Source organism: Phyllobates terribilis, unplaced genomic scaffold (assembly GCF_046119375.1).
Source record: "Phyllobates terribilis strain yellow unplaced genomic scaffold, ASM4611937v1 Scaffold_3591__1_contigs__length_74597, whole genome shotgun sequence".
NCBI classification, from domain to species: Eukaryota; Metazoa; Chordata; class Amphibia; order Anura; family Dendrobatidae; genus Phyllobates; species Phyllobates terribilis.
The window spans coordinates 36,911-60,006 of record NW_027366344.1 but is presented as its reverse complement, the minus strand read 5'-3'; the positions used below and the strand labels follow the sequence as shown (position 1 = coordinate 60,006).

At 45.2% G+C, this 23,096-nt stretch overlaps 18 non-coding genes across 18 annotated transcripts; all 18 read left to right on the top strand.

The window, feature by feature from the left end:
- Positions 1–522: 522 nt before the first annotated feature.
- On the top strand, positions 523–713 carry LOC141248205 (U2 spliceosomal RNA). Its single transcript, XR_012311457.1, has one exon. It is a non-coding gene; the product is annotated as a U2 spliceosomal RNA (small nuclear RNA).
- Positions 714–1,828: 1,115 nt separating this feature from the next.
- On the top strand, positions 1,829–2,019 carry LOC141248203 (U2 spliceosomal RNA). The gene has a single exon (XR_012311455.1). It is a non-coding gene; the product is annotated as a U2 spliceosomal RNA (small nuclear RNA).
- A 1,115-nt stretch (positions 2,020–3,134) lies between these two features.
- On the top strand, positions 3,135–3,325 carry LOC141248202 (U2 spliceosomal RNA). Its single transcript, XR_012311454.1, has one exon. It is a non-coding gene; the product is annotated as a U2 spliceosomal RNA (small nuclear RNA).
- A 1,115-nt stretch (positions 3,326–4,440) lies between these two features.
- Positions 4,441–4,631, top strand: LOC141248201 (U2 spliceosomal RNA). Its single transcript, XR_012311453.1, has one exon. It is a non-coding gene; the product is annotated as a U2 spliceosomal RNA (small nuclear RNA).
- Positions 4,632–5,746: 1,115 nt separating this feature from the next.
- Positions 5,747–5,937, top strand: LOC141248200 (U2 spliceosomal RNA). The gene has a single exon (XR_012311452.1). It is a non-coding gene; the product is annotated as a U2 spliceosomal RNA (small nuclear RNA).
- A 1,115-nt stretch (positions 5,938–7,052) lies between these two features.
- Positions 7,053–7,243, top strand: LOC141248199 (U2 spliceosomal RNA). Its single transcript, XR_012311451.1, has one exon. It is a non-coding gene; the product is annotated as a U2 spliceosomal RNA (small nuclear RNA).
- A 1,115-nt stretch (positions 7,244–8,358) lies between these two features.
- Positions 8,359–8,549, top strand: LOC141248197 (U2 spliceosomal RNA). The gene has a single exon (XR_012311450.1). It is a non-coding gene; the product is annotated as a U2 spliceosomal RNA (small nuclear RNA).
- Positions 8,550–9,664: 1,115 nt separating this feature from the next.
- Positions 9,665–9,855, top strand: LOC141248196 (U2 spliceosomal RNA). The gene has a single exon (XR_012311449.1). It is a non-coding gene; the product is annotated as a U2 spliceosomal RNA (small nuclear RNA).
- Positions 9,856–10,970: 1,115 nt separating this feature from the next.
- Positions 10,971–11,161, top strand: LOC141248195 (U2 spliceosomal RNA). The gene has a single exon (XR_012311448.1). It is a non-coding gene; the product is annotated as a U2 spliceosomal RNA (small nuclear RNA).
- A 1,115-nt stretch (positions 11,162–12,276) lies between these two features.
- On the top strand, positions 12,277–12,467 carry LOC141248194 (U2 spliceosomal RNA). The gene has a single exon (XR_012311447.1). It is a non-coding gene; the product is annotated as a U2 spliceosomal RNA (small nuclear RNA).
- A 1,115-nt stretch (positions 12,468–13,582) lies between these two features.
- On the top strand, positions 13,583–13,773 carry LOC141248193 (U2 spliceosomal RNA). Its single transcript, XR_012311446.1, has one exon. It is a non-coding gene; the product is annotated as a U2 spliceosomal RNA (small nuclear RNA).
- A 1,115-nt stretch (positions 13,774–14,888) lies between these two features.
- Positions 14,889–15,079, top strand: LOC141248191 (U2 spliceosomal RNA). The gene has a single exon (XR_012311444.1). It is a non-coding gene; the product is annotated as a U2 spliceosomal RNA (small nuclear RNA).
- Positions 15,080–16,194: 1,115 nt separating this feature from the next.
- LOC141248190 (U2 spliceosomal RNA) lies at positions 16,195–16,385 on the top strand. Its single transcript, XR_012311443.1, has one exon. It is a non-coding gene; the product is annotated as a U2 spliceosomal RNA (small nuclear RNA).
- A 1,115-nt stretch (positions 16,386–17,500) lies between these two features.
- Positions 17,501–17,691, top strand: LOC141248189 (U2 spliceosomal RNA). The gene has a single exon (XR_012311442.1). It is a non-coding gene; the product is annotated as a U2 spliceosomal RNA (small nuclear RNA).
- Positions 17,692–18,806: 1,115 nt separating this feature from the next.
- Positions 18,807–18,997, top strand: LOC141248188 (U2 spliceosomal RNA). Its single transcript, XR_012311441.1, has one exon. It is a non-coding gene; the product is annotated as a U2 spliceosomal RNA (small nuclear RNA).
- A 1,115-nt stretch (positions 18,998–20,112) lies between these two features.
- On the top strand, positions 20,113–20,303 carry LOC141248187 (U2 spliceosomal RNA). Its single transcript, XR_012311440.1, has one exon. It is a non-coding gene; the product is annotated as a U2 spliceosomal RNA (small nuclear RNA).
- A 1,115-nt stretch (positions 20,304–21,418) lies between these two features.
- Positions 21,419–21,609, top strand: LOC141248186 (U2 spliceosomal RNA). Its single transcript, XR_012311439.1, has one exon. It is a non-coding gene; the product is annotated as a U2 spliceosomal RNA (small nuclear RNA).
- Positions 21,610–22,724: 1,115 nt separating this feature from the next.
- On the top strand, positions 22,725–22,915 carry LOC141248185 (U2 spliceosomal RNA). The gene has a single exon (XR_012311438.1). It is a non-coding gene; the product is annotated as a U2 spliceosomal RNA (small nuclear RNA).
- Positions 22,916–23,096: the final 181 nt, after the last annotated feature.

Sequence of the window (23,096 nt, the reverse complement as noted above, 5' to 3'; positions counted from 1 at the left end):
GTTAAACTGTTGCTTATGGCGGTCTCTGTGAGCTTCTCAGCGACATTCAGCCAGCCAGGTATCCTGCCTGCAGTAGATGGAATGTGGCAATGGAACGCTGGCTGCGCGTGTCATAATAGGCTCTGAGCCTTTATATACCTGTGCACAGCAGCAGCCACCTTCAGTCTGCTGCTGGACAGCCAGCAGCAGCAGCAGCAGGAGAGGTATGTAATCAGGAGCCCTCCTGCTAAGGGTAGACAGCTGCTCGTTCCACCCCACCCCCCGCCTTAATTGGTTCTCCTCCCTTCCAACGGTGTTGAGGCGGGTGGGAACAGCAGGGGGTGAAGGTGCTGTGTTTAAAGAGGTGGAGTTATGCAGATCTAAAACGCGTGGATTGCAGCAGCAGCAAGCCGAAAAGTGCAGGCATGTAAGGGATCTAGAGGTTGACAACATGTCTTCTTAACGGGAGTCCAGGAGCTCATCTCCACAAATGGACTTTTTAGGATCCTTGGGTGGCTCCGTAGTTTGAAACCAATTCTGGTTATCGCTTCTCGGCCTTTTGGCTAAGATCAAGTGTAGTATCTGTTCTTATCAGTTTAATATCTGATACGTCCCCTATCTGGGGACCATATATTAAATGGATTTTTAGAACAGGGAGATGGAAAAAGAGCTTGCTCTGTCCACTCCACGCATTGACCTGGTATTGCAGTATCTCCAGGACCGGTGCACCCCTTCTTTAATGCAGTTTCTAAAATCAGAAAGAATTGAATTCAATGTTTTTTGTTCATTTTGCTTGTTTGTCGGATTTTGGGATGGACTCTTTGGCTCTGCTTTTCTTCTCCTCATTGGATTTTTCATGTTCAAAGTTGCAGAAGCCAGATTACAAGCTCATTTTGGTTCAACTTCAGCAACTGTGCATTGCATTGCCATGTAATGTGATGCAATGCTATCTTTCTAGCTCTCCCTTTCTACTTCCTTTTGGATAAACAGACATATTAGGCAAGCATTTTGGAGCTTTCACCTAAATAACTACAGGTGGTGAGATAAGCTGCACAATATAATTGACCTTTCAGTATATTGTTGCACACACACCATCTATTTAGCAAATGCCCTTGTTATCAACAGCAGCCTTTTAAACTCACCCGAGCTAACAGGTATGTGCGCTGGTTACACTGCTGCGCTTAAAATTTCTTTTTTGGTTTGCTACAATGCCTTTTCTGAAACGTTGTCTCCTTCTGCTGGAACACTGACTTCTTTCATTTAATGCCTGCAGACTATAAAAGAGAACCCAACCCAAAAAGTTTGGTTGATTAGTCTGTGGCATTCTGTTAAACTGTTGCTTATGGCGGTCTCTGTGAGCTTCTCAGCGACATTCAGCCAGCCAGGTATCCTGCCTGCAGTAGATGGAATGTGGCAATGGAACGCTGGCTGCGCGTGTCATAATAGGCTCTGAGCCTTTATATACCTGTGCACAGCAGCAGCCACCTTCAGTCTGCTGCTGGACAGCCAGCAGCAGCAGCAGCAGGAGAGGTATGTAATCAGGAGCCCTCCTGCTAAGGGTAGACAGCTGCTCGTTCCACCCCACCCCCCGCCTTAATTGGTTCTCCTCCCTTCCAACGGTGTTGAGGCGGGTGGGAACAGCAGGGGGTGAAGGTGCTGTGTTTAAAGAGGTGGAGTTATGCAGATCTAAAACGCGTGGATTGCAGCAGCAGCAAGCCGAAAAGTGCAGGCATGTAAGGGATCTAGAGGTTGACAACATGTCTTCTTAACGGGAGTCCAGGAGCTCATCTCCACAAATGGACTTTTTAGGATCCTTGGGTGGCTCCGTAGTTTGAAACCAATTCTGGTTATCGCTTCTCGGCCTTTTGGCTAAGATCAAGTGTAGTATCTGTTCTTATCAGTTTAATATCTGATACGTCCCCTATCTGGGGACCATATATTAAATGGATTTTTAGAACAGGGAGATGGAAAAAGAGCTTGCTCTGTCCACTCCACGCATTGACCTGGTATTGCAGTATCTCCAGGACCGGTGCACCCCTTCTTTAATGCAGTTTCTAAAATCAGAAAGAATTGAATTCAATGTTTTTTGTTCATTTTGCTTGTTTGTCGGATTTTGGGATGGACTCTTTGGCTCTGCTTTTCTTCTCCTCATTGGATTTTTCATGTTCAAAGTTGCAGAAGCCAGATTACAAGCTCATTTTGGTTCAACTTCAGCAACTGTGCATTGCATTGCCATGTAATGTGATGCAATGCTATCTTTCTAGCTCTCCCTTTCTACTTCCTTTTGGATAAACAGACATATTAGGCAAGCATTTTGGAGCTTTCACCTAAATAACTACAGGTGGTGAGATAAGCTGCACAATATAATTGACCTTTCAGTATATTGTTGCACACACACCATCTATTTAGCAAATGCCCTTGTTATCAACAGCAGCCTTTTAAACTCACCCGAGCTAACAGGTATGTGCGCTGGTTACACTGCTGCGCTTAAAATTTCTTTTTTGGTTTGCTACAATGCCTTTTCTGAAACGTTGTCTCCTTCTGCTGGAACACTGACTTCTTTCATTTAATGCCTGCAGACTATAAAAGAGAACCCAACCCAAAAAGTTTGGTTGATTAGTCTGTGGCATTCTGTTAAACTGTTGCTTATGGCGGTCTCTGTGAGCTTCTCAGCGACATTCAGCCAGCCAGGTATCCTGCCTGCAGTAGATGGAATGTGGCAATGGAACGCTGGCTGCGCGTGTCATAATAGGCTCTGAGCCTTTATATGCCTGTGCACAGCAGCAGCCACCTTCAGTCTGCTGCTGGACAGCCAGCAGCAGCAGCAGCAGGAGAGGTATGTAATCAGGAGCCCTCCTGCTAAGGGTAGACAGCTGCTCGTTCCACCCCACCCCCCGCCTTAATTGGTTCTCCTCCCTTCCAACGGTGTTGAGGCGGGTGGGAACAGCAGGGGGTGAAGGTGCTGTGTTTAAAGAGGTGGAGTTATGCAGATCTAAAACGCGTGGATTGCAGCAGCAGCAAGCCGAAAAGTGCAGGCATGTAAGGGATCTAGAGGTTGACAACATGTCTTCTTAACGGGAGTCCAGGAGCTCATCTCCACAAATGGACTTTTTAGGATCCTTGGGTGGCTCCGTAGTTTGAAACCAATTCTGGTTATCGCTTCTCGGCCTTTTGGCTAAGATCAAGTGTAGTATCTGTTCTTATCAGTTTAATATCTGATACGTCCCCTATCTGGGGACCATATATTAAATGGATTTTTAGAACAGGGAGATGGAAAAAGAGCTTGCTCTGTCCACTCCACGCATTGACCTGGTATTGCAGTATCTCCAGGACCGGTGCACCCCTTCTTTAATGCAGTTTCTAAAGTCAGAAAGAATTGAATTCAATGTTTTTTGTTCATTTTGCTTGTTTGTCGGATTTTGGGATGGACTCTTTGGCTCTGCTTTTCTTCTCCTCATTGGATTTTTCATGTTCAAAGTTGCAGAAGCCAGATTACAAGCTCATTTTGGTTCAACTTCAGCAACTGTGCATTGCATTGCCATGTAATGTGATGCAATGCTATCTTTCTAGCTCTCCCTTTCTACTTCCTTTTGGATAAACAGACATATTAGGCAAGCATTTTGGAGCTTTCACCTAAATAACTACAGGTGGTGAGATAAGCTGCACAATATAATTGACCTTTCAGTATATTGTTGCACACACACCATCTATTTAGCAAATGCCCTTGTTATCAACAGCAGCCTTTTAAACTCACCCGAGCTAACAGGTATGTGCGCTGGTTACACTGCTGCGCTTAAAATTTCTTTTTTGGTTTGCTACAATGCCTTTTCTGAAACGTTGTCTCCTTCTGCTGGAACACTGACTTCTTTCATTTAATGCCTGCAGACTATAAAAGAGAACCCAACCCAAAAAGTTTGGTTGATTAGTCTGTGGCATTCTGTTAAACTGTTGCTTATGGCGGTCTCTGTGAGCTTCTCAGCGACATTCAGCCAGCCAGGTATCCTGCCTGCAGTAGATGGAATGTGGCAATGGAACGCTGGCTGCGCGTGTCATAATAGGCTCTGAGCCTTTATATGCCTGTGCACAGCAGCAGCCACCTTCAGTCTGCTGCTGGACAGCCAGCAGCAGCAGCAGCAGGAGAGGTATGTAATCAGGAGCCCTCCTGCTAAGGGTAGACAGCTGCTCGTTCCACCCCACCCCCCGCCTTAATTGGTTCTCCTCCCTTCCAACGGTGTTGAGGCGGGTGGGAACAGCAGGGGGTGAAGGTGCTGTGTTTAAAGAGGTGGAGTTATGCAGATCTAAAACGCGTGGATTGCAGCAGCAGCAAGCCGAAAAGTGCAGGCATGTAAGGGATCTAGAGGTTGACAACATGTCTTCTTAACGGGAGTCCAGGAGCTCATCTCCACAAATGGACTTTTTAGGATCCTTGGGTGGCTCCGTAGTTTGAAACCAATTCTGGTTATCGCTTCTCGGCCTTTTGGCTAAGATCAAGTGTAGTATCTGTTCTTATCAGTTTAATATCTGATACGTCCCCTATCTGGGGACCATATATTAAATGGATTTTTAGAACAGGGAGATGGAAAAAGAGCTTGCTCTGTCCACTCCACGCATTGACCTGGTATTGCAGTATCTCCAGGACCGGTGCACCCCTTCTTTAATGCAGTTTCTAAAATCAGAAAGAATTGAATTCAATGTTTTTTGTTCATTTTGCTTGTTTGTCGGATTTTGGGATGGACTCTTTGGCTCTGCTTTTCTTCTCCTCATTGGATTTTTCATGTTCAAAGTTGCAGAAGCCAGATTACAAGCTCATTTTGGTTCAACTTCAGCAACTGTGCATTGCATTGCCATGTAATGTGATGCAATGCTATCTTTCTAGCTCTCCCTTTCTACTTCCTTTTGGATAAACAGACATATTAGGCAAGCATTTTGGAGCTTTCACCTAAATAACTACAGGTGGTGAGATAAGCTGCACAATATAATTGACCTTTCAGTATATTGTTGCACACACACCATCTATTTAGCAAATGCCCTTGTTATCAACAGCAGCCTTTTAAACTCACCCGAGCTAACAGGTATGTGCGCTGGTTACACTGCTGCGCTTAAAATTTCTTTTTTGGTTTGCTACAATGCCTTTTCTGAAACGTTGTCTCCTTCTGCTGGAACACTGACTTCTTTCATTTAATGCCTGCAGACTATAAAAGAGAACCCAACCCAAAAAGTTTGGTTGATTAGTCTGTGGCATTCTGTTAAACTGTTGCTTATGGCGGTCTCTGTGAGCTTCTCAGCGACATTCAGCCAGCCAGGTATCCTGCCTGCAGTAGATGGAATGTGGCAATGGAACGCTGGCTGCGCGTGTCATAATAGGCTCTGAGCCTTTATATACCTGTGCACAGCAGCAGCCACCTTCAGTCTGCTGCTGGACAGCCAGCAGCAGCAGCAGCAGGAGAGGTATGTAATCAGGAGCCCTCCTGCTAAGGGTAGACAGCTGCTCGTTCCACCCCACCCCCCGCCTTAATTGGTTCTCCTCCCTTCCAACGGTGTTGAGGCGGGTGGGAACAGCAGGGGGTGAAGGTGCTGTGTTTAAAGAGGTGGAGTTATGCAGATCTAAAACGCGTGGATTGCAGCAGCAGCAAGCCGAAAAGTGCAGGCATGTAAGGGATCTAGAGGTTGACAACATGTCTTCTTAACGGGAGTCCAGGAGCTCATCTCCACAAATGGACTTTTTAGGATCCTTGGGTGGCTCCGTAGTTTGAAACCAATTCTGGTTATCGCTTCTCGGCCTTTTGGCTAAGATCAAGTGTAGTATCTGTTCTTATCAGTTTAATATCTGATACGTCCCCTATCTGGGGACCATATATTAAATGGATTTTTAGAACAGGGAGATGGAAAAAGAGCTTGCTCTGTCCACTCCACGCATTGACCTGGTATTGCAGTATCTCCAGGACCGGTGCACCCCTTCTTTAATGCAGTTTCTAAAATCAGAAAGAATTGAATTCAATGTTTTTTGTTCATTTTGCTTGTTTGTCGGATTTTGGGATGGACTCTTTGGCTCTGCTTTTCTTCTCCTCATTGGATTTTTCATGTTCAAAGTTGCAGAAGCCAGATTACAAGCTCATTTTGGTTCAACTTCAGCAACTGTGCATTGCATTGCCATGTAATGTGATGCAATGCTATCTTTCTAGCTCTCCCTTTCTACTTCCTTTTGGATAAACAGACATATTAGGCAAGCATTTTGGAGCTTTCACCTAAATAACTACAGGTGGTGAGATAAGCTGCACAATATAATTGACCTTTCAGTATATTGTTGCACACACACCATCTATTTAGCAAATGCCCTTGTTATCAACAGCAGCCTTTTAAACTCACCCGAGCTAACAGGTATGTGCGCTGGTTACACTGCTGCGCTTAAAATTTCTTTTTTGGTTTGCTACAATGCCTTTTCTGAAACGTTGTCTCCTTCTGCTGGAACACTGACTTCTTTCATTTAATGCCTGCAGACTATAAAAGAGAACCCAACCCAAAAAGTTTGGTTGATTAGTCTGTGGCATTCTGTTAAACTGTTGCTTATGGCGGTCTCTGTGAGCTTCTCAGCGACATTCAGCCAGCCAGGTATCCTGCCTGCAGTAGATGGAATGTGGCAATGGAACGCTGGCTGCGCGTGTCATAATAGGCTCTGAGCCTTTATATACCTGTGCACAGCAGCAGCCACCTTCAGTCTGCTGCTGGACAGCCAGCAGCAGCAGCAGCAGGAGAGGTATGTAATCAGGAGCCCTCCTGCTAAGGGTAGACAGCTGCTCGTTCCACCCCACCCCCCGCCTTAATTGGTTCTCCTCCCTTCCAACGGTGTTGAGGCGGGTGGGAACAGCAGGGGGTGAAGGTGCTGTGTTTAAAGAGGTGGAGTTATGCAGATCTAAAACGCGTGGATTGCAGCAGCAGCAAGCCGAAAAGTGCAGGCATGTAAGGGATCTAGAGGTTGACAACATGTCTTCTTAACGGGAGTCCAGGAGCTCATCTCCACAAATGGACTTTTTAGGATCCTTGGGTGGCTCCGTAGTTTGAAACCAATTCTGGTTATCGCTTCTCGGCCTTTTGGCTAAGATCAAGTGTAGTATCTGTTCTTATCAGTTTAATATCTGATACGTCCCCTATCTGGGGACCATATATTAAATGGATTTTTAGAACAGGGAGATGGAAAAAGAGCTTGCTCTGTCCACTCCACGCATTGACCTGGTATTGCAGTATCTCCAGGACCGGTGCACCCCTTCTTTAATGCAGTTTCTAAAATCAGAAAGAATTGAATTCAATGTTTTTTGTTCATTTTGCTTGTTTGTCGGATTTTGGGATGGACTCTTTGGCTCTGCTTTTCTTCTCCTCATTGGATTTTTCATGTTCAAAGTTGCAGAAGCCAGATTACAAGCTCATTTTGGTTCAACTTCAGCAACTGTGCATTGCATTGCCATGTAATGTGATGCAATGCTATCTTTCTAGCTCTCCCTTTCTACTTCCTTTTGGATAAACAGACATATTAGGCAAGCATTTTGGAGCTTTCACCTAAATAACTACAGGTGGTGAGATAAGCTGCACAATATAATTGACCTTTCAGTATATTGTTGCACACACACCATCTATTTAGCAAATGCCCTTGTTATCAACAGCAGCCTTTTAAACTCACCCGAGCTAACAGGTATGTGCGCTGGTTACACTGCTGCGCTTAAAATTTCTTTTTTGGTTTGCTACAATGCCTTTTCTGAAACGTTGTCTCCTTCTGCTGGAACACTGACTTCTTTCATTTAATGCCTGCAGACTATAAAAGAGAACCCAACCCAAAAAGTTTGGTTGATTAGTCTGTGGCATTCTGTTAAACTGTTGCTTATGGCGGTCTCTGTGAGCTTCTCAGCGACATTCAGCCAGCCAGGTATCCTGCCTGCAGTAGATGGAATGTGGCAATGGAACGCTGGCTGCGCGTGTCATAATAGGCTCTGAGCCTTTATATACCTGTGCACAGCAGCAGCCACCTTCAGTCTGCTGCTGGACAGCCAGCAGCAGCAGCAGCAGGAGAGGTATGTAATCAGGAGCCCTCCTGCTAAGGGTAGACAGCTGCTCGTTCCACCCCACCCCCCGCCTTAATTGGTTCTCCTCCCTTCCAACGGTGTTGAGGCGGGTGGGAACAGCAGGGGGTGAAGGTGCTGTGTTTAAAGAGGTGGAGTTATGCAGATCTAAAACGCGTGGATTGCAGCAGCAGCAAGCCGAAAAGTGCAGGCATGTAAGGGATCTAGAGGTTGACAACATGTCTTCTTAACGGGAGTCCAGGAGCTCATCTCCACAAATGGACTTTTTAGGATCCTTGGGTGGCTCCGTAGTTTGAAACCAATTCTGGTTATCGCTTCTCGGCCTTTTGGCTAAGATCAAGTGTAGTATCTGTTCTTATCAGTTTAATATCTGATACGTCCCCTATCTGGGGACCATATATTAAATGGATTTTTAGAACAGGGAGATGGAAAAAGAGCTTGCTCTGTCCACTCCACGCATTGACCTGGTATTGCAGTATCTCCAGGACCGGTGCACCCCTTCTTTAATGCAGTTTCTAAAATCAGAAAGAATTGAATTCAATGTTTTTTGTTCATTTTGCTTGTTTGTCGGATTTTGGGATGGACTCTTTGGCTCTGCTTTTCTTCTCCTCATTGGATTTTTCATGTTCAAAGTTGCAGAAGCCAGATTACAAGCTCATTTTGGTTCAACTTCAGCAACTGTGCATTGCATTGCCATGTAATGTGATGCAATGCTATCTTTCTAGCTCTCCCTTTCTACTTCCTTTTGGATAAACAGACATATTAGGCAAGCATTTTGGAGCTTTCACCTAAATAACTACAGGTGGTGAGATAAGCTGCACAATATAATTGACCTTTCAGTATATTGTTGCACACACACCATCTATTTAGCAAATGCCCTTGTTATCAACAGCAGCCTTTTAAACTCACCCGAGCTAACAGGTATGTGCGCTGGTTACACTGCTGCGCTTAAAATTTCTTTTTTGGTTTGCTACAATGCCTTTTCTGAAACGTTGTCTCCTTCTGCTGGAACACTGACTTCTTTCATTTAATGCCTGCAGACTATAAAAGAGAACCCAACCCAAAAAGTTTGGTTGATTAGTCTGTGGCATTCTGTTAAACTGTTGCTTATGGCGGTCTCTGTGAGCTTCTCAGCGACATTCAGCCAGCCAGGTATCCTGCCTGCAGTAGATGGAATGTGGCAATGGAACGCTGGCTGCGCGTGTCATAATAGGCTCTGAGCCTTTATATACCTGTGCACAGCAGCAGCCACCTTCAGTCTGCTGCTGGACAGCCAGCAGCAGCAGCAGCAGGAGAGGTATGTAATCAGGAGCCCTCCTGCTAAGGGTAGACAGCTGCTCGTTCCACCCCACCCCCCGCCTTAATTGGTTCTCCTCCCTTCCAACGGTGTTGAGGCGGGTGGGAACAGCAGGGGGTGAAGGTGCTGTGTTTAAAGAGGTGGAGTTATGCAGATCTAAAACGCGTGGATTGCAGCAGCAGCAAGCCGAAAAGTGCAGGCATGTAAGGGATCTAGAGGTTGACAACATGTCTTCTTAACGGGAGTCCAGGAGCTCATCTCCACAAATGGACTTTTTAGGATCCTTGGGTGGCTCCGTAGTTTGAAACCAATTCTGGTTATCGCTTCTCGGCCTTTTGGCTAAGATCAAGTGTAGTATCTGTTCTTATCAGTTTAATATCTGATACGTCCCCTATCTGGGGACCATATATTAAATGGATTTTTAGAACAGGGAGATGGAAAAAGAGCTTGCTCTGTCCACTCCACGCATTGACCTGGTATTGCAGTATCTCCAGGACCGGTGCACCCCTTCTTTAATGCAGTTTCTAAAATCAGAAAGAATTGAATTCAATGTTTTTTGTTCATTTTGCTTGTTTGTCGGATTTTGGGATGGACTCTTTGGCTCTGCTTTTCTTCTCCTCATTGGATTTTTCATGTTCAAAGTTGCAGAAGCCAGATTACAAGCTCATTTTGGTTCAACTTCAGCAACTGTGCATTGCATTGCCATGTAATGTGATGCAATGCTATCTTTCTAGCTCTCCCTTTCTACTTCCTTTTGGATAAACAGACATATTAGGCAAGCATTTTGGAGCTTTCACCTAAATAACTACAGGTGGTGAGATAAGCTGCACAATATAATTGACCTTTCAGTATATTGTTGCACACACACCATCTATTTAGCAAATGCCCTTGTTATCAACAGCAGCCTTTTAAACTCACCCGAGCTAACAGGTATGTGCGCTGGTTACACTGCTGCGCTTAAAATTTCTTTTTTGGTTTGCTACAATGCCTTTTCTGAAACGTTGTCTCCTTCTGCTGGAACACTGACTTCTTTCATTTAATGCCTGCAGACTATAAAAGAGAACCCAACCCAAAAAGTTTGGTTGATTAGTCTGTGGCATTCTGTTAAACTGTTGCTTATGGCGGTCTCTGTGAGCTTCTCAGCGACATTCAGCCAGCCAGGTATCCTGCCTGCAGTAGATGGAATGTGGCAATGGAACGCTGGCTGCGCGTGTCATAATAGGCTCTGAGCCTTTATATACCTGTGCACAGCAGCAGCCACCTTCAGTCTGCTGCTGGACAGCCAGCAGCAGCAGCAGCAGGAGAGGTATGTAATCAGGAGCCCTCCTGCTAAGGGTAGACAGCTGCTCGTTCCACCCCACCCCCCGCCTTAATTGGTTCTCCTCCCTTCCAACGGTGTTGAGGCGGGTGGGAACAGCAGGGGGTGAAGGTGCTGTGTTTAAAGAGGTGGAGTTATGCAGATCTAAAACGCGTGGATTGCAGCAGCAGCAAGCCGAAAAGTGCAGGCATGTAAGGGATCTAGAGGTTGACAACATGTCTTCTTAACGGGAGTCCAGGAGCTCATCTCCACAAATGGACTTTTTAGGATCCTTGGGTGGCTCCGTAGTTTGAAACCAATTCTGGTTATCGCTTCTCGGCCTTTTGGCTAAGATCAAGTGTAGTATCTGTTCTTATCAGTTTAATATCTGATACGTCCCCTATCTGGGGACCATATATTAAATGGATTTTTAGAACAGGGAGATGGAAAAAGAGCTTGCTCTGTCCACTCCACGCATTGACCTGGTATTGCAGTATCTCCAGGACCGGTGCACCCCTTCTTTAATGCAGTTTCTAAAATCAGAAAGAATTGAATTCAATGTTTTTTGTTCATTTTGCTTGTTTGTCGGATTTTGGGATGGACTCTTTGGCTCTGCTTTTCTTCTCCTCATTGGATTTTTCATGTTCAAAGTTGCAGAAGCCAGATTACAAGCTCATTTTGGTTCAACTTCAGCAACTGTGCATTGCATTGCCATGTAATGTGATGCAATGCTATCTTTCTAGCTCTCCCTTTCTACTTCCTTTTGGATAAACAGACATATTAGGCAAGCATTTTGGAGCTTTCACCTAAATAACTACAGGTGGTGAGATAAGCTGCACAATATAATTGACCTTTCAGTATATTGTTGCACACACACCATCTATTTAGCAAATGCCCTTGTTATCAACAGCAGCCTTTTAAACTCACCCGAGCTAACAGGTATGTGCGCTGGTTACACTGCTGCGCTTAAAATTTCTTTTTTGGTTTGCTACAATGCCTTTTCTGAAACGTTGTCTCCTTCTGCTGGAACACTGACTTCTTTCATTTAATGCCTGCAGACTATAAAAGAGAACCCAACCCAAAAAGTTTGGTTGATTAGTCTGTGGCATTCTGTTAAACTGTTGCTTATGGCGGTCTCTGTGAGCTTCTCAGCGACATTCAGCCAGCCAGGTATCCTGCCTGCAGTAGATGGAATGTGGCAATGGAACGCTGGCTGCGCGTGTCATAATAGGCTCTGAGCCTTTATATACCTGTGCACAGCAGCAGCCACCTTCAGTCTGCTGCTGGACAGCCAGCAGCAGCAGCAGCAGGAGAGGTATGTAATCAGGAGCCCTCCTGCTAAGGGTAGACAGCTGCTCGTTCCACCCCACCCCCCGCCTTAATTGGTTCTCCTCCCTTCCAACGGTGTTGAGGCGGGTGGGAACAGCAGGGGGTGAAGGTGCTGTGTTTAAAGAGGTGGAGTTATGCAGATCTAAAACGCGTGGATTGCAGCAGCAGCAAGCCGAAAAGTGCAGGCATGTAAGGGATCTAGAGGTTGACAACATGTCTTCTTAACGGGAGTCCAGGAGCTCATCTCCACAAATGGACTTTTTAGGATCCTTGGGTGGCTCCGTAGTTTGAAACCAATTCTGGTTATCGCTTCTCGGCCTTTTGGCTAAGATCAAGTGTAGTATCTGTTCTTATCAGTTTAATATCTGATACGTCCCCTATCTGGGGACCATATATTAAATGGATTTTTAGAACAGGGAGATGGAAAAAGAGCTTGCTCTGTCCACTCCACGCATTGACCTGGTATTGCAGTATCTCCAGGACCGGTGCACCCCTTCTTTAATGCAGTTTCTAAAATCAGAAAGAATTTAATTCAATGTTTTTTGTTCATTTTGCTTGTTTGTCGGATTTTGGGATGGACTCTTTGGCTCTGCTTTTCTTCTCCTCATTGGATTTTTCATGTTCAAAGTTGCAGAAGCCAGATTACAAGCTCATTTTGGTTCAACTTCAGCAACTGTGCATTGCATTGCCATGTAATGTGATGCAATGCTATCTTTCTAGCTCTCCCTTTCTACTTCCTTTTGGATAAACAGACATATTAGGCAAGCATTTTGGAGCTTTCACCTAAATAACTACAGGTGGTGAGATAAGCTGCACAATATAATTGACCTTTCAGTATATTGTTGCACACACACCATCTATTTAGCAAATGCCCTTGTTATCAACAGCAGCCTTTTAAACTCACCCGAGCTAACAGGTATGTGCGCTGGTTACACTGCTGCGCTTAAAATTTCTTTTTTGGTTTGCTACAATGCCTTTTCTGAAACGTTGTCTCCTTCTGCTGGAACACTGACTTCTTTCATTTAATGCCTGCAGACTATAAAAGAGAACCCAACCCAAAAAGTTTGGTTGATTAGTCTGTGGCATTCTGTTAAACTGTTGCTTATGGCGGTCTCTGTGAGCTTCTCAGCGACATTCAGCCAGCCAGGTATCCTGCCTGCAGTAGATGGAATGTGGCAATGGAACGCTGGCTGCGCGTGTCATAATAGGCTCTGAGCCTTTATATACCTGTGCACAGCAGCAGCCACCTTCAGTCTGCTGCTGGACAGCCAGCAGCAGCAGCAGCAGGAGAGGTATGTAATCAGGAGCCCTCCTGCTAAGGGTAGACAGCTGCTCGTTCCACCCCACCCCCCGCCTTAATTGGTTCTCCTCCCTTCCAACGGTGTTGAGGCGGGTGGGAACAGCAGGGGGTGAAGGTGCTGTGTTTAAAGAGGTGGAGTTATGCAGATCTAAAACGCGTGGATTGCAGCAGCAGCAAGCCGAAAAGTGCAGGCATGTAAGGGATCTAGAGGTTGACAACATGTCTTCTTAACGGGAGTCCAGGAGCTCATCTCCACAAATGGACTTTTTAGGATCCTTGGGTGGCTCCGTAGTTTGAAACCAATTCTGGTTATCGCTTCTCGGCCTTTTGGCTAAGATCAAGTGTAGTATCTGTTCTTATCAGTTTAATATCTGATACGTCCCCTATCTGGGGACCATATATTAAATGGATTTTTAGAACAGGGAGATGGAAAAAGAGCTTGCTCTGTCCACTCCACGCATTGACCTGGTATTGCAGTATCTCCAGGACCGGTGCACCCCTTCTTTAATGCAGTTTCTAAAATCAGAAAGAATTGAATTCAATGTTTTTTGTTCATTTTGCTTGTTTGTCGGATTTTGGGATGGACTCTTTGGCTCTGCTTTTCTTCTCCTCATTGGATTTTTCATGTTCAAAGTTGCAGAAGCCAGATTACAAGCTCATTTTGGTTCAACTTCAGCAACTGTGCATTGCATTGCCATGTAATGTGATGCAATGCTATCTTTCTAGCTCTCCCTTTCTACTTCCTTTTGGATAAACAGACATATTAGGCAAGCATTTTGGAGCTTTCACCTAAATAACTACAGGTGGTGAGATAAGCTGCACAATATAATTGACCTTTCAGTATATTGTTGCACACACACCATCTATTTAGCAAATGCCCTTGTTATCAACAGCAGCCTTTTAAACTCACCCGAGCTAACAGGTATGTGCGCTGGTTACACTGCTGCGCTTAAAATTTCTTTTTTGGTTTGCTACAATGCCTTTTCTGAAACGTTGTCTCCTTCTGCTGGAACACTGACTTCTTTCATTTAATGCCTGCAGACTATAAAAGAGAACCCAACCCAAAAAGTTTGGTTGATTAGTCTGTGGCATTCTGTTAAACTGTTGCTTATGGCGGTCTCTGTGAGCTTCTCAGCGACATTCAGCCAGCCAGGTATCCTGCCTGCAGTAGATGGAATGTGGCAATGGAACGCTGGCTGCGCGTGTCATAATAGGCTCTGAGCCTTTATATACCTGTGCACAGCAGCAGCCACCTTCAGTCTGCTGCTGGACAGCCAGCAGCAGCAGCAGCAGGAGAGGTATGTAATCAGGAGCCCTCCTGCTAAGGGTAGACAGCTGCTCGTTCCACCCCACCCCCCGCCTTAATTGGTTCTCCTCCCTTCCAACGGTGTTGAGGCGGGTGGGAACAGCAGGGGGTGAAGGTGCTGTGTTTAAAGAGGTGGAGTTATGCAGATCTAAAACGCGTGGATTGCAGCAGCAGCAAGCCGAAAAGTGCAGGCATGTAAGGGATCTAGAGGTTGACAACATGTCTTCTTAACGGGAGTCCAGGAGCTCATCTCCACAAATGGACTTTTTAGGATCCTTGGGTGGCTCCGTAGTTTGAAACCAATTCTGGTTATCGCTTCTCGGCCTTTTGGCTAAGATCAAGTGTAGTATCTGTTCTTATCAGTTTAATATCTGATACGTCCCCTATCTGGGGACCATATATTAAATGGATTTTTAGAACAGGGAGATGGAAAAAGAGCTTGCTCTGTCCACTCCACGCATTGACCTGGTATTGCAGTATCTCCAGGACCGGTGCACCCCTTCTTTAATGCAGTTTCTAAAATCAGAAAGAATTGAATTCAATGTTTTTTGTTCATTTTGCTTGTTTGTCGGATTTTGGGATGGACTCTTTGGCTCTGCTTTTCTTCTCCTCATTGGATTTTTCATGTTCAAAGTTGCAGAAGCCAGATTACAAGCTCATTTTGGTTCAACTTCAGCAACTGTGCATTGCATTGCCATGTAATGTGATGCAATGCTATCTTTCTAGCTCTCCCTTTCTACTTCCTTTTGGATAAACAGACATATTAGGCAAGCATTTTGGAGCTTTCACCTAAATAACTACAGGTGGTGAGATAAGCTGCACAATATAATTGACCTTTCAGTATATTGTTGCACACACACCATCTATTTAGCAAATGCCCTTGTTATCAACAGCAGCCTTTTAAACTCACCCGAGCTAACAGGTATGTGCGCTGGTTACACTGCTGCGCTTAAAATTTCTTTTTTGGTTTGCTACAATGCCTTTTCTGAAACGTTGTCTCCTTCTGCTGGAACACTGACTTCTTTCATTTAATGCCTGCAGACTATAAAAGAGAACCCAACCCAAAAAGTTTGGTTGATTAGTCTGTGGCATTCTGTTAAACTGTTGCTTATGGCGGTCTCTGTGAGCTTCTCAGCGACATTCAGCCAGCCAGGTATCCTGCCTGCAGTAGATGGAATGTGGCAATGGAACGCTGGCTGCGCGTGTCATAATAGGCTCTGAGCCTTTATATACCTGTGCACAGCAGCAGCCACCTTCAGTCTGCTGCTGGACAGCCAGCAGCAGCAGCAGCAGGAGAGGTATGTAATCAGGAGCCCTCCTGCTAAGGGTAGACAGCTGCTCGTTCCACCCCACCCCCCGCCTTAATTGGTTCTCCTCCCTTCCAACGGTGTTGAGGCGGGTGGGAACAGCAGGGGGTGAAGGTGCTGTGTTTAAAGAGGTGGAGTTATGCAGATCTAAAACGCGTGGATTGCAGCAGCAGCAAGCCGAAAAGTGCAGGCATGTAAGGGATCTAGAGGTTGACAACATGTCTTCTTAACGGGAGTCCAGGAGCTCATCTCCACAAATGGACTTTTTAGGATCCTTGGGTGGCTCCGTAGTTTGAAACCAATTCTGGTTATCGCTTCTCGGCCTTTTGGCTAAGATCAAGTGTAGTATCTGTTCTTATCAGTTTAATATCTGATACGTCCCCTATCTGGGGACCATATATTAAATGGATTTTTAGAACAGGGAGATGGAAAAAGAGCTTGCTCTGTCCACTCCACGCATTGACCTGGTATTGCAGTATCTCCAGGACCGGTGCACCCCTTCTTTAATGCAGTTTCTAAAATCAGAAAGAATTGAATTCAATGTTTTTTGTTCATTTTGCTTGTTTGTCGGATTTTGGGATGGACTCTTTGGCTCTGCTTTTCTTCTCCTCATTGGATTTTTCATGTTCAAAGTTGCAGAAGCCAGATTACAAGCTCATTTTGGTTCAACTTCAGCAACTGTGCATTGCATTGCCATGTAATGTGATGCAATGCTATCTTTCTAGCTCTCCCTTTCTACTTCCTTTTGGATAAACAGACATATTAGGCAAGCATTTTGGAGCTTTCACCTAAATAACTACAGGTGGTGAGATAAGCTGCACAATATAATTGACCTTTCAGTATATTGTTGCACACACACCATCTATTTAGCAAATGCCCTTGTTATCAACAGCAGCCTTTTAAACTCACCCGAGCTAACAGGTATGTGCGCTGGTTACACTGCTGCGCTTAAAATTTCTTTTTTGGTTTGCTACAATGCCTTTTCTGAAACGTTGTCTCCTTCTGCTGGAACACTGACTTCTTTCATTTAATGCCTGCAGACTATAAAAGAGAACCCAACCCAAAAAGTTTGGTTGATTAGTCTGTGGCATTCTGTTAAACTGTTGCTTATGGCGGTCTCTGTGAGCTTCTCAGCGACATTCAGCCAGCCAGGTATCCTGCCTGCAGTAGATGGAATGTGGCAATGGAACGCTGGCTGCGCGTGTCATAATAGGCTCTGAGCCTTTATATACCTGTGCACAGCAGCAGCCACCTTCAGTCTGCTGCTGGACAGCCAGCAGCAGCAGCAGCAGGAGAGGTATGTAATCAGGAGCCCTCCTGCTAAGGGTAGACAGCTGCTCGTTCCACCCCACCCCCCGCCTTAATTGGTTCTCCTCCCTTCCAACGGTGTTGAGGCGGGTGGGAACAGCAGGGGGTGAAGGTGCTGTGTTTAAAGAGGTGGAGTTATGCAGATCTAAAACGCGTGGATTGCAGCAGCAGCAAGCCGAAAAGTGCAGGCATGTAAGGGATCTAGAGGTTGACAACATGTCTTCTTAACGGGAGTCCAGGAGCTCATCTCCACAAATGGACTTTTTAGGATCCTTGGGTGGCTCCGTAGTTTGAAACCAATTCTGGTTATCGCTTCTCGGCCTTTTGGCTAAGATCAAGTGTAGTATCTGTTCTTATCAGTTTAATATCTGATACGTCCCCTATCTGGGGACCATATATTAAATGGATTTTTAGAACAGGGAGATGGAAAAAGAGCTTGCTCTGTCCACTCCACGCATTGACCTGGTATTGCAGTATCTCCAGGACCGGTGCACCCCTTCTTTAATGCAGTTTCTAAAATCAGAAAGAATTGAATTCAATGTTTTTTGTTCATTTTGCTTGTTTGTCGGATTTTGGGATGGACTCTTTGGCTCTGCTTTTCTTCTCCTCATTGGATTTTTCATGTTCAAAGTTGCAGAAGCCAGATTACAAGCTCATTTTGGTTCAACTTCAGCAACTGTGCATTGCATTGCCATGTAATGTGATGCAATGCTATCTTTCTAGCTCTCCCTTTCTACTTCCTTTTGGATAAACAGACATATTAGGCAAGCATTTTGGAGCTTTCACCTAAATAACTACAGGTGGTGAGATAAGCTGCACAATATAATTGACCTTTCAGTATATTGTTGCACACACACCATCTATTTAGCAAATGCCCTTGTTATCAACAGCAGCCTTTTAAACTCACCCGAGCTAACAGGTATGTGCGCTGGTTACACTGCTGCGCTTAAAATTTCTTTTTTGGTTTGCTACAATGCCTTTTCTGAAACGTTGTCTCCTTCTGCTGGAACACTGACTTCTTTCATTTAATGCCTGCAGACTATAAAAGAGAACCCAACCCAAAAAGTTTGGTTGATTAGTCTGTGGCATTCTGTTAAACTGTTGCTTATGGCGGTCTCTGTGAGCTTCTCAGCGACATTCAGCCAGCCAGGTATCCTGCCTGCAGTAGATGGAATGTGGCAATGGAACGCTGGCTGCGCGTGTCATAATAGGCTCTGAGCCTTTATATACCTGTGCACAGCAGCAGCCACCTTCAGTTTGCTGCTGGACAGCCAGCAGCAGCAGCAGCAGGAGAGGTATGTAATCAGGAGCCCTCCTGCTAAGGGTAGACAGCTGCTCGTTCCACCCCACCCCCCGCCTTAATTGGTTCTCCTCCCTTCCAACGGTGTTGAGGCGGGTGGGAACAGCAGGGGGTGAAGGTGCTGTGTTTAAAGAGGTGGAGTTATGCAGATCTAAAACGCGTGGATTGCAGCAGCAGCAAGCCGAAAAGTGCAGGCATGTAAGGGATCTAGAGGTTGACAACATGTCTTCTTAACGGGAGTCCAGGAGCTCATCTCCACAAATGGACTTTTTAGGATCCTTGGGTGGCTCCGTAGTTTGAAACCAATTCTGGTTATCGCTTCTCGGCCTTTTGGCTAAGATCAAGTGTAGTATCTGTTCTTATCAGTTTAATATCTGATACGTCCCCTATCTGGGGACCATATATTAAATGGATTTTTAGAACAGGGAGATGGAAAAAGAGCTTGCTCTGTCCACTCCACGCATTGACCTGGTATTGCAGTATCTCCAGGACCGGTGCACCCCTTCTTTAATGCAGTTTCTAAAATCAGAAAGAATTGAATTCAATGTTTTTTGTTCATTTTGCTTGTTTGTCGGATTTTGGGATGGACTCTTTGGCTCTGCTTTTCTTCTCCTCATTGGATTTTTCATGTTCAAAGTTGCAGAAGCCAGATTACAAGCTCATTTTGGTTCAACTTCAGCAACTGTGCATTGCATTGCCATGTAATGTGATGCAATGCTATCTTTCTAGCTCTCCCTTTCTACTTCCTTTTGGATAAACAGACATATTAGGCAAGCATTTTGGAGCTTTCACCTAAATAACTACAGGTGGTGAGATAAGCTGCACAATATAATTGACCTTTCAGTATATTGTTGCACACACACCATCTATTTAGCAAATGCCCTTGTTATCAACAGCAGCCTTTTAAACTCACCCGAGCTAACAGGTATGTGCGCTGGTTACACTGCTGCGCTTAAAATTTCTTTTTTGGTTTGCTACAATGCCTTTTCTGAAACGTTGTCTCCTTCTGCTGGAACACTGACTTCTTTCATTTAATGCCTGCAGACTATAAAAGAGAACCCAACCCAAAAAGTTTGGTTGATTAGTCTGTGGCATTCTGTTAAACTGTTGCTTATGGCGGTCTCTGTGAGCTTCTCAGCGACATTCAGCCAGCCAGGTATCCTGCCTGCAGTAGATGGAATGTGGCAATGGAACGCTGGCTGCGCGTGTCATAATAGGCTCTGAGCCTTTATATACCTGTGCACAGCAGCAGCCACCTTCAGTCTGCTGCTGGACAGCCAGCAGCAGCAGCAGCAGGAGAGGTATGTAATCAGGAGCCCTCCTGCTAAGGGTAGACAGCTGCTCGTTCCACCCCACCCCCCGCCTTAATTGGTTCTCCTCCCTTCCAACGGTGTTGAGGCGGGTGGGAACAGCAGGGGGTGAAGGTGCTGTGTTTAAAGAGGTGGAGTTATGCAGATCTAAAACGCGTGGATTGCAGCAGCAGCAAGCCGAAAAGTGCAGGCATGTAAGGGATCTAGAGGTTGACAACATGTCTTCTTAACGGGAGTCCAGGAGCTCATCTCCACAAATGGACTTTTTAGGATCCTTGGGTGGCTCCGTAGTTTGAAACCAATTCTGGTTATCGCTTCTCGGCCTTTTGGCTAAGATCAAGTGTAGTATCTGTTCTTATCAGTTTAATATCTGATACGTCCCCTATCTGGGGACCATATATTAAATGGATTTTTAGAACAGGGAGATGGAAAAAGAGCTTGCTCTGTCCACTCCACGCATTGACCTGGTATTGCAGTATCTCCAGGACCGGTGCACCCCTTCTTTAATGCAGTTTCTAAAATCAGAAAGAATTGAATTCAATGTTTTTTGTTCATTTTGCTTGTTTGTCGGATTTTGGGATGGACTCTTTGGCTCTGCTTTTCTTCTCCTCATTGGATTTTTCATGTTCAAAGTTGCAGAAGCCAGATTACAAGCTCATTTTGGTTCAACTTCAGCAACTGTGCATTGCATTGCCATGTAATGTGATGCAATGCTATCTTTCTAGCTCTCCCTTTCTACTTCCTTTTGGATAAACAGACATATTAGGCAAGCATTTTGGAGCTTTCACCTAAATAACTACAGGTGGTGAGATAAGCTGCACAATATAATTGACCTTTCAGTATATTGTTGCACACACACCATCTATTTAGCAAATGCCCTTGTTATCAACAGCAGCCTTTTAAACTCACCCGAGCTAACAGGTATGTGCGCTGGTTACACTGCTGCGCTTAAAATTTCTTTTTTGGTTTGCTACAATGCCTTTTCTGAAACGTTGTCTCCTTCTGCTGGAACACTGACTTCTTTCATTTAATGCCTGCAGACTATAAAAGAGAACCCAACCCAAAAAGTTTGGTTGATTAGTCTGTGGCATTCTGTTAAACTGTTGCTTATGGCGGTCTCTGTGAGCTTCTCAGCGACATTCAGCCAGCCAGGTATCCTGCCTGCAGTAGATGGAATGTGGCAATGGAACGCTGGCTGCGCGTGTCATAATAGGCTCTGAGCCTTTATATACCTGTGCACAGCAGCAGCCACCTTCAGTCTGCTGCTGGACAGCCAGCAGCAGCAGCAGCAGGAGAGGTATGTAATCAGGAGCCCTCCTGCTAAGGGTAGACAGCTGCTCGTTCCACCCCACCCCCCGCCTTAATTGGTTCTCCTCCCTTCCAACGGTGTTGAGGCGGGTGGGAACAGCAGGGGGTGAAGGTGCTGTGTTTAAAGAGGTGGAGTTATGCAGATCTAAAACGCGTGGATTGCAGCAGCAGCAAGCCGAAAAGTGCAGGCATGTAAGGGATCTAGAGGTTGACAACATGTCTTCTTAACGGGAGTCCAGGAGCTCATCTCCACAAATGGACTTTTTAGGATCCTTGGGTGGCTCCGTAGTTTGAAACCAATTCTGGTTATCGCTTCTCGGCCTTTTGGCTAAGATCAAGTGTAGTATCTGTTCTTATCAGTTTAATATCTGATACGTCCCCTATCTGGGGACCATATATTAAATGGATTTTTAGAACAGGGAGATGGAAAAAGAGCTTGCTCTGTCCACTCCACGCATTGACCTGGTATTGCAGTATCTCCAGGACCGGTGCACCCCTTCTTTAATGCAGTTTCTAAAATCAGAAAGAATTGAATTCAATGTTTTTTGTTCATTTTGCTTGTTTGTCGGATTTTGGGATGGACTCTTTGGCTCTGCTTTTCTTCTCCTCATTGGATTTTTCATGTTCAAAGTTGCAGAAGCCAGATTACAAGCTCATTTTGGTTCAACTTCAGCAACTGTGCATTGCATTGCCATGTAATGTGATGCAATGCTATCTTTCTAGCTCTCCCTTTCTACTTCCTTTTGGATAAACAGACATATTAGGCAAGCATTTTGGAGCTTTCACCTAAATAACTACAGGTGGTGAGATAAGCTGCACAATATAATTGACCTTTCAGTATATTGTTGCACACACACCATCTATTTAGCAAATGCCCTTGTTATCAACAGCAGCCTTTTAAACTCACCCGAGCTAACAGGTATGTGCGCTGGTTACACTGCTGCGCTTAAAATTTCTTTTTTGGTTTGCTACAATGCCTTTTCTGAAACGTTGTCTCCTTCTGCTGGAACACTGACTTCTTTCATTTAATGCCTGCAGACTATAAAAGAGAACCCAACCCAAAAAGTTTGGTTGATTAGTCTGTGGCATTCTGTTAAACTGTTGCTTATGGCGGTCTCTGTGAGCTTCTCAGCGACATTCAGCCAGCCAGGTATCCTGCCTGCAGTAGATGGAATGTGGCAATGGAACGCTGGCTGCGCGTGTCATAATAGGCTCTGAGCCTTTATATACCTGTGCACAGCAGCAGCCACCTTCAGTCTGCTGCTGGACAGCCAGCAGCAGCAGCAGCAGGAGAGGTATGTAATCAGGAGCCCTCCTGCTAAGGGTAGACAGCTGCTCGTTCCACCCCACCCCCCGCCTTAATTGGTTCTCCTCCCTTCCAACGGTGTTGAGGCGGGTGGGAACAGCAGGGGGTGAAGGTGCTGTGTTTAAAGAGGTGGAGTTATGCAGATCTAAAACGCGTGGATTGCAGCAGCAGCAAGCCGAAAAGTGCAGGCATGTAAGGGATCTAGAGGTTGACAACATGTCTTCTTAACGGGAGTCCAGGAGCTCATCTCCACAAATGGACTTTTTAGGATCCTTGGGTGGCTCCGTAGTTTGAAACCAATTCTGGTTATCGCTTCTCGGCCTTTTGGCTAAGATCAAGTGTAGTATCTGTTCTTATCAGTTTAATATCTGATACGTCCCCTATCTGGGGACCATATATTAAATGGATTTTTAGAACAGGGAGATGGAAAAAGAGCTTGCTCTGTCCACTCCACGCATTGACCTGGTATTGCAGTATCTCCAGGACCGGTGCACCCCTTCTTTAATGCAGTTTCTAAAATCAGAAAGAATTGAATTCAATGTTTTTTGTTCATTTTGCTTGTTTGTCGGATTTTGGGATGGACTCTTTGGCTCTGCTTTTCTTCTCCTCATTGGATTTTTCATGTTCAAAGTTGCAGAAGCCAGATTACAAGCTCATTTTGGTTCAACTTCAGCAACTGT